We start from the raw sequence: 18,201 nt of genomic DNA, 5'->3' as shown, positions 1-18,201 counted from the left end.
GAGGAGTTCTGGTGCCAGGCCCCAGCATGATGCACGCCTGTCCAGTCATTCATGTGTAAATGTCCCTTAGGTGGGTTTGGGCTTTTCCACTAGTACAGGGAAGGTTGCTGTGTGTGTTTATTGGTAGTGCTCTGATGGTGATTTTACCAGCTCTGATTCATCACTCCTGAGATCCTCATTTCCGACAAAGCTTATTTTGGGATGGTAAAGAGATGCCACGGTTCCAACAGGTGTTGGCATGACGCCGGTCAGGCCAGGTCTCTCATTGGCTGATTGGATTATTCCTTGTCTAGGAAGGCAACCGTGACTTCAATCTTGTCTTGCTGGCTTTGCTTTAAGCTTGTGTATTTAGTAGCCCTGAATTATCCACTCTGAAAACATTCCTTATTTCCTGGGCTTTTCAGCTGGCCTTTAAAGAATATCTACTTGCTGACTCCCTGCTTTGGCAAGTAGGAGATGCTGTTAACATATGCTTCTAAGTGATTTCTTCCAGGACTCCAAGCACAATTCTGAGTTCCACGAAGGTGAAGGAATGAGGGCAGTGATCTCTTGTTTATTGTTTTTTTGCTGATCACTAATTAGCAGCCTCAAGAGTTAAAGTTCAAGGTTACGTCCACGTAGCAGCAGGCTCTCACTCCAGCGCTAAGTTTTACAGCAGGCCCATCAAATGTAATTCTGAAAATCTGACTATTGCTTTGCAAAGCGTGTGGAATTGCATTCTAACAGCCTCTATGCACTTTTGATATTCACTACAGCCCTGCATTAACAATGAGTTTTATTCCCATTTTTAAAATAAGAAAAATGAAGCTCTAAAAGCTGTCCAATGCTCAGAGCCAGCAAGTTCAAAGTCCAACTTTGCATACCACTAATTGCATTACACAGAAACCATATGTACCCTTCCTGTCTGAACTTGGGCCTCTCTTCTCTCAGAGGACTCTTACACAGGACTCTTGCCCTCTCCCCCACCTCTACTCCTAGGAATCCTATCCCTCCTAGGAGCTGGGATAGTGGAAAGTAGAGCCACCCCAGGTGGCCCAGGTCGTCAGAGTCTTGGCAGCATGCCACTGAGGCATGCAGAGGACACAGTCCCTTCAGGAGCCACCTGACTTCAACCTCAGCAACAGGCATGGCCATGAGTTGCATGGGTCAATTGTTAGGGAGTTGAAGAGAGTAAGGTCCTTCCCATTGGGACACACCCTTCTCTTACCTCCCTGTACTCTGAGTCCCTGCCTTTGAAGAGTTTGCAGGCACACACACACCCAAGCAAAAGTATTACCTCCATTCCTCAAATGTATGTGTTCCTGGAGACTCAGGTGACCCCTAGTGGCTTCCTATAATGGCCCAGTCCTGGGAGTACCCAGCCCCTTAAAGTTGTATGCTATAGGTTTTTCCAAGGACCTCAGAACTAAAGGCTTCACCCCTCTATCTGTAGAAGCCAGAAGCTATTTCAGGGGAGCCCCAAATATACAGCAGGCCTGTCAGGAACATTTTCCTGGCTTAATTCCTCTAGAGAACACCAGTGAAATGCATTTCAGTGAGAAGCAGGCCACTTCTGGGCATTTATTCCTTTTGGGGACAGAGAAGGGAAAGTGGAAAACAAGATGCCAAGCACCCCCCCCAGACACCTGTGCTCCCCAATCCTAAGAGGACTAGAGCAACAGGTGAAAGATGGAGTTCTAGAGGAGGCCTTTGGGGGGATGTGCCAGCTGTCCCTAAGTCCCATTTCAACCAGTTAGTCCCTTGGTCTGGAAATAAACCTAGCAGAGGAAGGGGGTGTCTGTTGGGTCTTATCCTCTAGGCCCACTCGAGATGTATTTAGTTGCAGTGCTTCTCTTTGTTGCAGCTGTGCAAGAGTTAATCTCTCAGCAGTCAGATAAAGCAGCTTGGCTTCTGAATGCCTGTGTTGTTTCCCTGGCATCAGCTGTGGACTCAAGCTCTGCACACTCTGGCCCTTCTGGGGTTTCCTGGGTCAGAAGAAGGGAGCCTTCCCAGTAATTGGGTGGGATGCAAAACAGTGAGGCTGAGCTAGCTGGGCACTGGGACTTTGGAAGAAGAACCAGGGGGTTGGAACAGAAACCAACAGAGGCCAATCTGACGTCCACTGCAGGAACAAGGAGCAATGGCTCTCTCTCTGGCAGATGACATGGTTCAAGGGAGAGTGCCAGCCAGATCTCAGCGCAGGTTTTTGGTGCTGCCATTTCCTAGCTGTGTGCCTTGGTCATACACTTTGCTCCCTGAGCCTCTGGTAATAATTCCTGCCTCAGAGATCTGGGATGAAGATAACATATGAGCAATAACTGGCGTGTGCCTGGACAGCAGTAGGTGCTCGATATTCAAGAGCCGTTGTCATAATGTGGATAAAGTGTTCAGCTCAGTGTCTTGACATCTGATGGTAGCAGTTACTAATTACCATTCATATAATTATCATATTTTATTATAACCACTTACCTGAGTAGAGGTATATGCTCATTTTCTAGTTCATTCGTTCAATCAACCAATGTCTCTTGAAGGTCAACTATATACTAAGTTCTGTACTAGCTGCTGGGGGTATAAAATTAAATAAGGCTTGGTACATGCCCTTCGGGAGCTCACAGTGTTGTTGAGGACAGATGTGTGAATAGATGCCAGGAGCGTACAGAGGTGCTGTGTGGGCTCCAAGGGTCAGACTGGGGATCTTCGATGGTTTGTTGGAGGAGGTGGTGTCTCAGCTGAATCTTGAAGAATAAGTAGAAGCTCTAAAGTAGGGAAGGAGAGAAAGAGGACTTCAGGGTGAGGGGACAGGAGTCCAAATCCAAGAGTACAGAGACATGAAATGATGAGATTGAACGCATGAGATTGAACGCAACTAGGCCCTGAGCCTAGTTGAGGGTGGCCAGAGGGAAGGGCTGGACGTGCTGAGATGGGAGTTGGGCTGAGGGGTGATGATGCAATTGTGTAATGGGTGCCTGGAGACCAAACTAAAGTTTTTGAACTTTGTAGCAAAACTCTGACTTCTTTTACTACTAGTTGAGAGACCTCATCTGTGTCCCAAACACCCCAGCTGCCACCCTGTTCCTAACTCTATGAGGGGCCACTCCTCCCTGCACAATCGCCTTTTCAAGAGTTAACCTTGAGTTCAGATTTTGGACCACTCATATGTACTGAAAGCCAAGAAAACAACGTTTAGTTTCTTCACATTTTGTCACATCAGACAAGCTGGCTGCTACTTGCCAGGACAGAAAGCAAGAAATCATTTCAGCAATGTATTGTTTAAAATCAGCTAACTCTGTTGAAAAGGCACTAGGCCAGGCAGTCCAGCAGTTGGGAGGATGGATAGGTTTAGGGAATCAAGAAAGATACTTTTGTCTTTAGAGAAAGAGGAATAAATGAGCTAATACATGTGAGGTGCTTAGACCCATTCCTGGCCCTAAGTAAGCACTCAAGAAATGTGAGCTATTTCCATTATTATGACTTGCGGTGAGCATTTTTAGTGAAGGACAAAGGCAAATAGCATTGGGCAGCTGTGATGTGCCAGACTCTGGCTGGGCATGTTTCATGTCATCTCAATTCTCTGCAATAACCCTGGAAGACTGTGTGAAAATCTACATTTTATAAATGGGGGAACTGCAGTGCTGGGATCATCTGTAATCCACCTGAAGTCACAGACTCTGCAGGTAGCAAAGCTTGGATTTGAACCCAAGTCCTCATGACTGCAAAGGTGCATGCACATTCTGCAGCTGCATGAGGAAGGAGTCCATCAGTAGGAGGCAGAGTGTGTCCTGGGAAGTCCAGCCCAGCCTCAGCTTTTCCCTGGCTAGTTGAGTGACTTTGGTCTCAGGATTCTCCTGTTTAATATGAAGGCATGAGTCAAATGACCAATGGGATTTAGCTGAAAAGTTCTCTATTCAAGTGGGCAGTCGGGGGAACAGAGAGCTCAAATAGTGCAGATGGTGTGAGTTTTTCAGCCAACCATTTATTTTCTTTGCAGAACTGAAACAGTAATTAAGGGGGGAAATGTACAAGTTATTGAAGTGCTAGAGACAGGACGGTGATTAAATAGACATTTATACAAGGAACATGAAAAGACCTCCACCAGTTATTTGACTTTGGGGAAATTAGTTTAGGGAATCAAATGTAAACTCTGCTCAGGTCTGCAGATATCCAAACTGACCAATGTCAGGATGATTCTGATAGTGGCTATTTTGGGGCCACTGTGGCCAGTTATGAAGGCATCAATCAGATGTCTGCCCAATGGAGAAGGGCTGGAGGAATAGCCAGGACATTTGCTTCATGTGTCAGTTGTCTTCATTCTCCTAAGTGATTTGCTTGGATGAACTACTCAAAAATTAAGTCAACCAATGCATATTAAGCACCTACTATGTGCCAGGCACTGAGCCACCAAGATGACCATAAGTCTGATCTGTTTCTGGTAAATAGGCTTGCAACAGTCAATGTGCCTCATTGGAGTGACTGAGTCTAAAAGGAGCTGCCTGTTATACAGGGAGTGGGGTTGGAATGCAATAGCCTAGAATTTGTATTGGGTACCTGTTACATAAACAGTCACATTCCATTTTAACAGCATGAATGAGTGTCATGGAACCCTGCTTACAGATGAGAAAGCTGAGGCTCAGGGAGGTACAAAGTTACACATCTGGGAAGTAGTAGAGTCAAGATTCAACCAAAGATCAGTCCAGCTTCAAAGCCTATGTTCTTTCCTATGGCTCCATTCTGCCAACACTCAGAGATGCTGATAAGAACAAATCCTTTCATGGAGGGTACCATTCACAATCTTCCAAGCCTTGAAGTTTTTTTCACTGTAAGTTGCTGTCGGCCTTGGAGAGTCATCCTGGGTTCCAAGACCTGCAATCCTGAGAAGGAAAGACGGTTCGTAATCGGACAAGATCACTAATGAACTTGTATCCTCCTCTGCCCTCAGACAAATGGAAGAGAAGTAGATCTATGGAGGAGAATCTGCCCAGGAGTAGTGAAAAAAAGTTTTAATTGTGCCACAACCTCAACTAAATTACTATTCTCATTCTTTCAAGGACACTGGTAGCTTGAAGTCCTGCATGAGGAAATGGTGCCAAATTGAGTTCCAGCTCGGGCCTGTGCTAACAAATAGATGACTCACTCATAATTGGAACATGAATTGTTGGTAAAACAAATAGAGACTGCTAACGTACTCAGGAAGTTTGTTCTTCTGAGCATGTCAAATATCTCCCCTGACACCATTGTTTATACTATTAATTTGCCTTGTAAATTGTTTCCTCCGATTCCACACACATTTATTGAGCTCCTTCTTTCTGCCAGACACTTTCACATTCATTATTTTATTTCCGCTGACAACGGAGCGAGAAAAACGTATTCTTTTGTCCCTGATACCAAAAAGAAAACTGAGGCACAGAGTGATTCAGTACCTTGGTCAAGGTCACAGAAGCCCTGACCTTAGGGTTCCAAAGTCAATGCACTGCATCACAATTGTTCCTGCAAAAGATCTTGGTGCAGCTTTGGCCAGACAAACCTGCATTTGTAATCAGCAGAAGCTTAATTTATTATACCTAGATAGGATATGATAATGTACATTGCTATCTCTGCAGTAATGGAGGATGCTGATTACACTCTGTTGCCTGCCTAACTCCAGAGGTAGGAGTGACTTGCCAGAGGTCACTCAGCACAGGAATACAACAAGAGCCAGCATTTGAATTAAGGTCTCCTAAGGCCCCATATACCTTTTCTTCCTCCAGCACCTCTGTTGCTGGTCAGTGTGGGTTTGAGATTTCACCTGACCTGGAAGATTGTCTTAAGGAAAAAGTGATGGGCTTGTGAGTACTTTGCAGAAAAGAACTGGTACTAAACTGCTGCACCACACTCCAGTTGGCAGTGGACAGGTGTGGAGTCCTTAAGGGGGCTACGCTTCTCAAACTTGAGCATGTCTGGGTTACTAGGCCCTCAACAGAGACCCTGATTCAGTAGGTTGGAGCAGGGTGTGAGATTTGCATTTCTAACAAGCTCCCAGCTGGTACAGATGCTGCTGGTCCACGAACCACACTTGCTTTGAGAGACAGGGCTGTGGGCTCCTGGAAGCCCTGTGAATGCTGATAAGGAGGGATCCCTGTGGTTCAGCCATATCCAATTCATTGGATCTATAAAAGTGCATGTGGGATGAGCATCCTAGAGTGAAGTAAATAAGTGTGCCTGGGGAGCGGTCCTGGGCTCCCCAGTGAACCCAAGAGAATGTGCAATATCAGAAGCATCAGTGCTCTGGGGGAAGCCCTCTGCCACACCAGAGCAGGGTTAACAGAGGGCCAGGGCCTAGCTGGAGTGTCAGTCAAACCAAAGTTCTAAGGCCATGTGGTAGGCTGAATGATGGCCCCTCAACAATGCCCATGACCTCATCCCTAGAATCTGTGAATACATTACCCTATGTAGAAAAGGGACTTTGCAGATGTGATTTTTAAGTTAAGGATTTTGAGATAGGGAGAATATCCTGGGTTATCTGGATGGGCCCAGTGTAATCTTAGGTCCTTAAAAGTGACAAAAGGAGACGGGAGAATCAGAGTGAGAGGAGATGTAACTGCAGAAGCAGAGGTCAGAGAGAAAGAGGCCAGGCGCGGTGGCTCATGCCTGTAATCCCAGCACTTTGAGAAGCCGAGGTGGCAGATCACTTGAGGTCAGGAGTTCAAGACCAGTCTGGCCAACATGGTGAAACACCATCTCTACTAAAAATTCAAAAATTAGCTGGGTCTGATGGCAGGCACCTGTAGTCCCAGCTACTCAGGAGGCTGAGGCAGGAAAATCACTTGAACCTGGGAGGTGGAGGTTACAATGAGCCAAGACTGCACCACTACACTCCAGCCTGGACAACAGAGCAAGACTCTGTCACATACACACACACACACACACACACACACACACACACACAGACAAAGTCGGAGAAAAAGAGAGAGATTTGAAAGTGTTACTTTGATGGCTTTGAAGATGGAAGAGGGGGCACAAATTAGGGAAGATGGGTGGCCTCTAGATGCTGGAAAAGCCAAGGAAACAGATTTTGCCCTAAAGCCTCCGGAAGGAACACAGCCTTGCTGGCACTTTGATTTTAGCTGGTAAGACTCATTTCAGACTTCCGACCTCCAGAACTATAAGATAATAAATGTATGTTGTTTGAAGCCAGTAGAGTTTGTGTAATTTGTTACAGCAAGAATTGGAAATTAATAGAAGCCTCATTTGTTTCTGATGTACAAAACACTTTCTATTGCAGACCTGAATCCACATTAGTGAACGAGGCTGGGTAATTTTGCCGCAGGATCTGTCCAAAATTCAAGAAAATAAAAGAATGTGTAACAAACACGCATCTAGTTTCAGAAATAGCTCGGGAGTATTTTAACCACACTTACATAATGCAAGATTGGGAAGTTGGACTCCAGAAACTTAGAAAGGAGGTGGTTAGGGGAAGTAGAAAGGAGATTACCTCAGGAGTCACACAGACTCAAGTTCAAATCCCAGCGTTGCCAAGTATTGTGTTGGCTGGGTGGCTGTTAGAGAGCTGCTTACCCTTACTGAGACTCGTTTGGCTCATGACTTCATATTACAAAGGAGGATCCTGAGGCCAAAGTCACCCAGCCATTCAAGCAAAGAGAAGGGTGGACTGGACTTCCCAAGACACAGCCTGCCTCCCACCAATGCGTTCCTTCTTCACGTAGCTACAGAAAGAGCTTTTGTTTCCTCATTTGCAAAACACAGACCATACTCTTCGTGTAGGGCTGTTTCAAAACTTAAAAAGCATATGTTAATCTCTTTAAACATTATTAAGAGCCAGCCATAGGCTAGTGTTTGTGGATAAATGTTGAGTATAAATACAGAAAGTGTTCCTACTCTCTTGTATGTAAAGGCAGAGCACAGGTGTGTGAGTGCTGAATAAATGTGAGTTATCACTGTCATCTTCATCATCCTTATCATCATTAAAATAGGCCATTCCCCTCAATTCTTCCAAGAAAGACTTTTAAGGCCATAGAAGAGTAGTCTCCAATGGCCTTCTATATATTGTTACAATTCTAGCCAAGAAACATTATGTCGTTTTCATATCACACCTCTCTGGGTAGGTCAGAGCCCTTTTGTGTCTCTTCCCCATTCAGTACTCTGATCAAAATTAAAAATCAGAGAGGGAGACTGAGTTGCTCAAGGTCACACCGCAGGTCACTGGGAAGCTTCAAATAGACTGTAAGGAGATTCATGCTTAAGCCTACAGATGACACTTTTGTATCACAGCAATATCAGTTTGTTCCTCTGTAAATTCTCTCTTCTTCCAAAATATGTATTCTGGCCATCCCCATCTGATTCTGATGGCATATCTGATCTGAAAGTTGTTGATACTCTGATCTTTGAAAGTGAAGGGTTTAATCTTCTCTTGGAACCCCTCCCAATGAAAATTATTTTCCCACTTTGAAATGGCACGGGCATCCACTGTGAACTCACATCCATAAATCTAAGCCTACTGCTCAGGAAAGCAGATGAGGTTTGATTCTGCTTCTCAGCACAGTCTCACAGAGAAAATTATGGAAAGAATTTGATTTATAGAACCACCTCAAAGGCTCTGGAGTGAGACGCGTGTTTATTCACTTTATTACCATTTATTTTACACTATCTCTTTACGCTCCCTGCACATGGATTTGAAAGATGATTTGGATAGATGCTTATGACCTGTCAGATTGCGTGGTTCTGTTAAGGCACATGGCTGCCAACATCTCGGGTTGGGGGATCCTCATACCAGTGTTGGGGGTCAGGCCCAGCCTCTAACAAACAGATGTGGAGACTCTAGCCCAGAGTTCTTGTCTGAACTTTCCCAGCTCTATGTTTGTGTGGTACTTAGTGTGGATCTCCAGCTGCAACCGCAGGATGTATACAGGCAGGCTTGATTTAAGATTCAAATATCTCAGAACAGCTGGGGATATTTAACATCACTATAATTACATTACATTTTTGATGGTGCATGGAGTGAGAGCCTTTTTTTGTTGTTGTTGAATATTCTATGAGCATCAAATATTTTAACCAGCCGGGGAAACATGACTGCATTTTTCACATCCAAGTAGTTTTGTTTTTATAATTCCGGCCGGGGATGAGTGTTTCGGGCCCTCATCTTTTGCCACGTCTTTGGAACAGCAAGAGCAATGTCTCCTACGCTCTTAGGTGGGCTATGATGCTGGGGAAAGACAAATATGGAGCAGGGACGTGTAGGCACCCGCTATGTGCCAGGAGTGAGGAGGGGTCGGCTCACCAAAAGTGGCCTTGCTAGTAAATGATGTAGCTGAGATCTCTACAAAGGCAAGTCTAGCAACTTAGGTGGAATGGGTTGCCAGGAAGTGGGACACAGGAGAGGGATAAAGGAAGGCTGCTACGTGGCTCTGTGCCTCCCATTTGTTATCTTCTTTAATCCTCAGGACAATACTCTGGGGTCATACCCATTTTACCAATGAGGAAACCAAAGTTCAGAAGGTTAATGGAAAGAGTGGTGATGAGGACCTGCATCTCACACTCTTAAAAGATAGCATTTGGAATATTCACTGCACACCATCACAACTGTCTAATTAAAAAAAAAATTATAGAGTTGTGGTCTTGCTGTATTACCTAGGCAGGTCTAGAACTCCTGGGCTCAAGCAGTCCTCCCCCTCAGCCTCCCAAAGTGCTGGGATTACAGGTGTGAGCCACCATGCTAGACTGGAATTTTTAATTTATGTTGACCCCTGGCTACCTCACTCCCATTGCCCCTCTCTCCTGCTCCATGTTCCAAGAATTTTAACCAGCCAACAAGCCAGGCAAGTATCTACTACCTTGACCAACCTTCCGTTTCCCACTCTCCTGGATTTATGAGTTCATGGCCCAAAGTCACAAAGCTAAGTCACTGATGAGCTGCTTATCTCTATTCCAAGGAATTTTCCACCTTCCATGTCCTTGCTTCCTTTCCCCTGGATTCCCTGATCCACTGTCTCTGCCTCTGATGCCCTGTCTGTTCTAGACGACTTGGTGCTTAGATATGCCCAGAATATGCCTGGAAGGATGCCTGAGATCTGATAGCAGGCTGCCTCTGAGGAGGGGCCTGGAAGATGGGGTGCAGAAGGAGAGAGGGAGCCCTGCTTCTCACTCTTCACTCTTATCTATGACCTGAATATTTTTAGCCACGTGTGTGTGTAACTTACAACAAATCAACATATAAGACAAAAGAAAAATACTGTTTCTAAAAATCTCATCTCTTCTGTGGTTATCTGAGGCCACTTTTCCATATAAATCATCTGTAGGCAAAGGGATGCTTTCCACCCTTTCAACCACGCAAAACTCACTTTGTTTATGCCCCTCTGATAACCCTTTCCTTTCTCGGTCTTTTATTGCAATCCTATGCATTGACTCAGATTCCCCTTCCTCAGCTATCATCTCCTTGAGGGCAAGGGCCATGTCTGGTTTTATCCTGTAGCTGTCTGGGCACCTAACGCTGTGCCTTGTAAGTGACAAGTTCCCTGTCTGAATATTGAATTGTTGAAACAGGAAAAAGGATGGTTCCACCAAAAAAAAAAATATGTGGACTCATTCGTTCATTCATTCATTCATTCATTCAATAAAGAGTTATGGCGAACGATCATAGGCCAGGGATCCCGGGGGGATATGGGATATGGAGGGAAATGGAGCTGACCCTCCTTCACAGAGCTCTCATCCGGATCTGTGCTTTCCAAGTCTTCCCAAAGATCAGAACGATGGGAAGGGCTGGTTTAAAAATCCCTCACTCCAAACCAGAACTATTGAATCAGAATTTATGGGGGAGCAGCCCATCAAATTTTTTTTTTTTGGGACAGAGTCTGACCCTGTCACCCAGGATGGAGTGCAAGGGCCTGATCTCAGCTCAGGCAGTCCTCTTGCCTCAGCCTCTCAAGTAGCTGGGACTACAGACATGCACCACCGTGCCTAACTGATTTTTCCATTGGTCTATTTTTAACAGACACCCCCAGGTGATTAAGGATTTTAGAAAAACATTGTATGTTGGGGGGTAGAGGAGCAGATAATATGTAAATAAACAAATAAATGAACAAGACTGTTTCCAATATTAATAAATGCTGTGAAGGAAAAAAAGAATGAATAAGGGCATCTGATAGGGAACAGCAGGGGTTGCCTGAAGCCAGGGAGCAGGGGAGGATCGATTATCTGAGGAAGTGACATCTTCGCTGAGATCAGGAAGATGAGAAGGGGAAGCTATGCAGAGATCCGGAAAAGGATTCCAAACAGGGTAACAGCCAACTAAAGGCCCCCAGTTGGAGAAGTATCTGTCTTCTTCCTTCCCACACTGGAAAACCCAATTCCAGTCACTCAATCGCTTGTTCTTTGTACTGTGGGTACATCTGGCTCCTTCCAAAATGTGACTGCCTCTCTCTCACCCACACAGTATGAGAGAACAGCCTGATTCTAGCAGCTTTGGAAATATTGACCTCCGGAATGCTAATGTAACATAGCTTTAGGTCCTTAGGCCGAACTTTCCTTTAAAAAATAACTCCAAGTGAGTGGAAAAAAACTGCAGCAGGAGGAATCCAATCACAAATCCCTGTCTAAGGGCAGCTCAGTGAGACCAACTTAGCCAGGCCCTTTTCTTTGGAGTATTCCATTCTGGGTAATTAGCACCGCGTTCCTCTGCTGATTAATCTTCATGAGGGCAAAGGTCTTAAGCCTTTGATGTTCAGAGAGAGTTTCCTCATTCAGCCTCCAACATGTTAGGTCAGGTTGGCTGGTTGCCCACAGCGAAAACAGACCCTTTCCCTGGCATCGAGTTTCGCAGAGAACTTGCAAATCTTTCACTTCCGTTGGTCTTCCCGATAACCACATGCTTTAGTAAAGCAAATCGAAGTGCTCCTGTTTTACAGGTGGGGCAGCTAAGCCCAGAGAAGAGAACTGACTTGCCCAAGGTTACCCAGCTGGTACCAAAGCCAGGTGGGTTCTGATTCCTGTTCCAGAACTTTCCTGACTCATGGTGGTGAATTGCCACTGGGAGTTTAAATATGTGTCCTTCTCCAAGTCTCAAAGTCAGTGTCACCTCCTAGGGGAAGTCTTCCCTGATCTCAAAGGAGAGCACTGTGAAACCTGGTCAGAGGGAATTGAATCTTTGTGGCTGGGAGGGCCCACAGTGCCACCTGGGTCATCTATAGACAGAATTTCTCAAACTTCAATAGCTTTTATGTGCATGAGAGTCACCTGGGAATATTGCAATAACACAGATTCTGGCTTAGTAGGCGGAGCCTGAGATTCTGCATTCCTCTCAAGCTCCTAAGTGACACCGATGCCACAGGTACATGGACCACATTTTATGTAGCAAGGATCTACAAGGCTAGAGGCAAAAGCAGGATGGAATAAAAGAGAAAGAAGGGCCTCTGTCCCCAGACAGACCTGAGTGCATATCAACCCTGCCACTTTATTCTTTTACAATAAATCATCCCTTTGGACAGCGTTCAAAGCCCACCTTGTCCTGAATCCTGCTCTGAGAAGCACAGCTGCTTCTCCCAGGCTAGACCGTCAGGCTGCTGCTGCTGCTTAGATGTGCAGACAGCACAGCAATTGGTAAGTTTCTATTAAGGATAACTGTTTCCTTTGTCTTTATATGATACTGAAACGACAAGTCATTGAGGGAGTCCATATGAATGGAGAAATGGCAATGGAGTCACATACCTCCAAAAAGAGTTAGTTCCTGTGAGGATGAGCTGCTAGGTATTTCTGCTCCCTTTTCTGATTTTGTGGATATCAGTAAATGTGGCAATGACAGGTGAGAATCCAAGGAGAGCCTCTGGCTTGATCACAGTAATCAGTTTTTGTCTTTGAGCAGCTTGTTGCTACTGAGGGGGGAGAAAGTCTTCAATTAAGGGAGCCATGCCAATAACAGGGCATTTCTAGGTAATGCAGCTAGAAGCCTTCACTTTTGTTGTTACAAGGCCATTAGTTAGAATTGCTAAGGTTGTTTGCAAACCATGCCTTAGCTTATTCATTCAATTAAGTCATTCATACCCTCATTTGTTTTTTCAGCCATTCGTTCCTTTGCTCACTCTTTTATTCATTCACTGATTGACAGCTACATTTACTCATGCATACATTTATTAAGTACCTTCTATATACCAGGCACTGTGCCAGCCTCTAAGGAATCAAACTGAATATACTCCAGGTCATCAAGTCAATCTCCCCTGCCCCCATAGTATCCCATATCCAGGCAACAAACTAGACCCCTCAATGGCCTCTCCAGTCTGGTGCTGAAAAACTGGACCAGCCATTTATCTTTTGTCTAAAATCTTCCCTGCCTAAAATTATCATGTGGTTCCCTGTTGCCTACAAGAGAAGGCCAAGCACCCAGGTAATCTCCAGACTGTCACCCCCACATATGCATTCCGCCATGTTGAGCTGCCAGGATTCACTGTATCTACCGTGTTCTTCCAAGCCTTTCCATATGCTGTTCCCTCTGTCTGGAATGTCCTGTAACCCCCTGGTCTTCCCTGTGCTGCATACAGCCACTGATGCCCTGAGAGACTACCATGGAGTGGGTAAGGGTAAGGGCACCTGAGTTCAAGTCTTCACTTTCCCATAGACAGATTTTACGGAAGTCTGTGCAAGCAGTTTCACGTCCATTCTCCATTTGGATTTGCACAACTCTAGGGAAAGGTAACAAAAGAGTTCCAAATCCCAGGCAACTGGAGTGACTTGCTCAAGGTCACGAAGCAAGAGTCCAGGTCTAAGCTACAACCTAGCTCTTCTCACTCCCTTTTCAGGGCTGATGCTAGTTTACGACACACACAAAGAAGACGTTAGCCATTGGGAGTCATTAATTGATACCTGTAGCCATTTTTATTACTTTCCACTGAAGTCTAGAAGGATATGCTCTGGCCAGACAAGTAAGCTGCAGAGGAGAACTGAGGTTATTGTGTGATGATTCAGGTTTTCGTAAAAGCAGGTTTTGCCTGAGATATTTAAATAACTCAGTTACTTCTGCCCCATCCAGGAGAGGACAACCAGGCAGTGGTATATGACTTCTGGGTGGGAGGGGAATTGTGTGGGAGGCGGGAGTCAGGCTTCCAGAGAGAAATTACCATTTTGTATTTATTACTTTGGCTGGCAGGAGTGCCGCAGGGACAGGCTTGCTAATACATTGGATAATTGCCTCAGTTCACCACTTCATTTTGCAGTGTGTAGACCAGCCCAGTACCTAGAGCTCTCTCTGGGGGCATGAGGTGCTGGTGAGGAGGCGTGGGGAGTGGGAGAAATGAGGAGGGGTGGTGTCTATCCTCAGGTACTAGGGGGCACCAGGATCATCAGGTCACTTTGACCACAAGTGCAGAGTGACAAGAGTGGAGGAAGAGTCCCAAGCTAGGAACCAGGAGACCAGAGTTGCACTCTACCACTAACTTCTGGACAACCCTGGATCTTTAGCTGCCCCTCTCTGGGCCTCTAGTGCCCATTCGGAAAATAAGGGAGATCATAAGTCAGGATTTTTCAACTCTAGCTGCACATTAGAATCATCTGGATAATTTTTTTAAAAAATTACTAAAGCCCAAGCTCAACCCCCAGAGATTCTGATTTCATTGGCTTGGAGTCAAGACCAAGCATGGGTGTTTTTTAGCTGGAGTTGAGTCACTGATCTATGCAATCTTTCTTAAAATCGACATTCTAGGATTCCGTGTTGTCAAAAAAGGCAACAAGTCAGTGACCTTGAGATCCAAGGTCACGTGTTTCCATGTTTAGAGTTTTGCTCTCAGTTATTTGTACCTGCTGGATTATTTGTACTATCTCTCCCCAGTTAAGTTTCCTCTTATCAGTGAATGTTGGAGAACTATACACTAAGAAACAGGAGGTTTCACTTCTGGTCTTTTTTGTATTAGCTCTGTGGCATGGGCAAGTCAATGTCAGCTCCCTGGGCCTCAATTTCCTCATCCCCAGCTAATGAGAAAGCATCTGGCCCCTGCCTACCTGCAAGCAGGTGTTGGAGCAGAGTTGGTTTTACAATGCTGCCTGGTTTACAAAGCTTTTTCCCACCCAGAGCCTGAGATCAGCCTGAGAGTAGAGAATACTCTTCCATTTTCATAGATGAGAAAACAGATGCTCAAAGTGGTCAGATCACTTGCCCAAGGTCATCCAGCCAGTATGAAATGGAAACAGACAGATGTCAGTTCAGATCCTATCAATGTCACTTCCAAATTAACTTTGACTAGTTTTTAACATTTCTGCACCTCAGTTTCCTTATCTGTAAAATGGACATAAATACCACCCATTGCCTTCCCACAGAGTGACTGTGAAGAAGAAAAATGATGACAAGGCAGAATTTGTGGAGTCTGGCACAAAGCAGATGCTCAATTAATATTTCCTTCCTCCACCTCCCCTAGTCATTTCTCCCATTCTCCCTTTAGTCTTTTTTCTCCCTGCCCCCCAAGAACCGCCCCCCCTCACTTTTTGAACTTTTCAAGGACTGGCACCTTGAGAGGCAATTCGCTGAGCATGACCTTGGGCAAGTTATTTAATCCCTCTCTGCCTCAATTCCCCCATCTGTAAAAAGGGGATAATGTCAGCATTTGCAATTGTGAGGGCTAAATGAATTGAGAGGATGGCTTCCATCATGGAACTTTGGCTGTTACTGTTCTGTTTCTTTAAGGCCTTCCTTCTCCTCACTGGGTCCTGGCATGAAGGAGTACTCCCCACCTCCACCCCCTCCAGTGGTTGTTGAGTGAACAAGGGAGGGATCCCTCCAGGCAGAGGAACAATAAACAAGCCCCTCTCCCAGGTCCTTCCTGTGTTGTCAGCTGTGACAGCTCTGCTGAGTACACACAGCCCCCAGGGTTCCTGGGCAGAGAGTAACAACCCTATATCAGGGGATTGCTTACTATCTTGAGATGGGAAAAACAGAAAAAGCTATAAATATGGAGGATTCATCTGTGATAAGTCATGGTTAGAAACCCCAGCTATATAACTTTTTAATTCTCCACTCCAGCTTGTAAGCTCACGCAGTAAAAACAGTCACTAGTAATTTATTTTTTTCTACTCTTTTAATTTTGTAATTTTTTTTCTTTAACCAAAAAAAGTCCTCCTAAACTCACCTTAAGCTTTTCTTTTTCCCCCGCTTAGCAGTCATAAAATCTGGCCATGGATTACAATTTAAAAGCTATCTCTTTTCCTACATTGCCAGAATGAAAATGTGCAAACTCGGGGGCAATTTCTTAACTAAGTGTTGTTGAAACAGGAGTAAGTCCTGGACTCTGTTTGCATCACCTGTCTCCAGATGGAAAGGAGGCTGGCATGGAGGGAGGCAGTTCAGTCAAAAGGAAAAGAAACTCTGCAAGGGTATCTTGGAGCTAAATGATCTCCTCCCAGGGCTCAGTTTTCTCATTTGTAAAAACTTGATGAAAAAATAGTGACAAACCTCCCTCACTGTAATGTTCTGAGAAACCAAAGAGATAATGTATAAAAAATTGTTTTGTTCAATGTAAAGCCTCATAAGCATGTTGCAGATTATTGCTACTACTGACAATGATGATGATGGTGATGATGGTGGATGATGATGGTGATGACAGTGTTGGTGATGGTGATGATGCTGACGATGACGATGATGGAGGGATGGTGGTCATGGTGATGATGACAATACAACCATATGCAGGGTAGGGCTTATGGGTTTATGTGATAAGACGAGGATTTTCCTCAGAGCCTTGTATATCTCTATGTACACAAAATAGGTGCTCAGTAAAGAATTGTTCATGTAAAATCTATTTCAGAATTCAGCTTACCTCTCAGAAGTTTAGGTCATTTATTCAGTAAGAGTTAATTAAGTGCCTACTGTGTGCTAGCTCCTGTTAGCACTGGACCACAGCAAACAAACAACAGACAAAATCCTTGCCTTCATGAGGCTTAGAGTTTAGGAGACAATGGGTTGGAATGGGATGGTAAAGGCAGATGGTAAACATGTAAACAAATGCCATAATTTCAGATGATAATGAGCGCTCTGAAGACAACAAAATAGGATGATAGGATAGAGAGAAATGGAAACGGATGTTTGTAAAATGCTTTAGCTCATTAGCTCATGTAGTCAAGAAGCCCTGCACAAAGAGGTGGCATTTGAGCTGAGACCAAAATGATAGGGGGATGCAATCAAGGGAAGACCTAGAGGCAAGGTGCTCTGGGCAGAAGAGATACAGTGCCAAGTCTCTGAGATGAGAATGAACTTGGTTTGTCCAAAAAATAGAAAAAAGGCCTGTATGTCTTAAGCAGAGTAGAAGAGGAAGAGAGTGGTATGAGCTGAAGTTGGAGAGGTAGGTGCAGGCCAAATGCCAAGGCTTGTAGGCTGGGCTGAACTTGGAGATGACTCCCAGCGCAGTGAGAAGCCATTGGAGGGCTTAGGAATGAGAGTGCCATGAGTTAATATGCCCTGCAAGAATATCATTCTGGCTTCAGAGACCGGATGAGCATGGATAAGAATGGAGGCTGGATGACAAGTTAGGAAGCAGATACAATACTTGGGATGAGAGATGCTGGTGGACTGGATTAGGGTTTTGGTGATGGAGGTGGTGAGCATAGTCCAATTTGGCATATATTGGAGGTGGGTCCAGTGAGACTTGATGGTGGACTGGTAATAGAGGGTGATAAAAGCAGGGCTCAAGAATAACTCCCAGGTTGTGGGCCTGAGCTGTTGGGCTGATCCTGGTAACATGAACTGAGAATGGAAGGCTGGGGGAGATTAGATATGGGTACTGAGAGAAGTGGGAGGCGAATTCAACATTTGGGATTTATTGAGATTGAAATAACTATTGGGTATCCTAGTAAGTAGTTGAACACATAAGCCTGGAGCTCCAGAGGAGGTCAGGACAGGAGACTGGGATTTGGAAGTCGTGGTGGAATAGCGGCATTTAGTCAGTGGGACTGGGTGGGATCGCGTAAGTTGAGTGTGTTGACAGAGAAGAGCAGCAGGCTGAGCACTGGGTCCTGGATTCGCCAACATTTAGGGGTCTGGAAGTAGAGGAGCAGACAAAGGAGGGTGAGAGGGAACAGTCAGGGAGGTAGGAGGGAAATCTAGAGGGCACTGACCCAAGGGAGAGGGGTACAAATGGGGCGTGGTCAGCTCTGTGCAACAGTGAGCTGCCAACAAAGGACAGGCTTCTCCCCTATTTAGAAGCAGGAGGCTGTGCAGCGTAGGGGTTGGAAGCATAGGTTTTGGAACCGAATGCACTTAAACCC

The 18,201-nt window shown here is 45.2% G+C and overlaps 1 protein-coding gene across 3 annotated transcripts in view; it reads left to right on the top strand.

Moving 5' to 3' along the window:
* The window catches only part of ASIC2 (acid sensing ion channel subunit 2), a 1,130,968-nt gene that overhangs the window by 850,772 nt on the left and 261,995 nt on the right, over positions 1-18,201 (top strand). The gene's annotated exons all lie outside the window — the stretch shown is intronic.

This window comes from Theropithecus gelada, chromosome 16 (genome assembly GCF_003255815.1).
Source record: "Theropithecus gelada isolate Dixy chromosome 16, Tgel_1.0, whole genome shotgun sequence".
NCBI classification, from domain to species: domain Eukaryota; kingdom Metazoa; phylum Chordata; class Mammalia; order Primates; family Cercopithecidae; genus Theropithecus; species Theropithecus gelada.
Note: the sequence above shows the minus strand (reverse complement) of the source record. Positions and strands in the feature narration are given on the sequence as shown.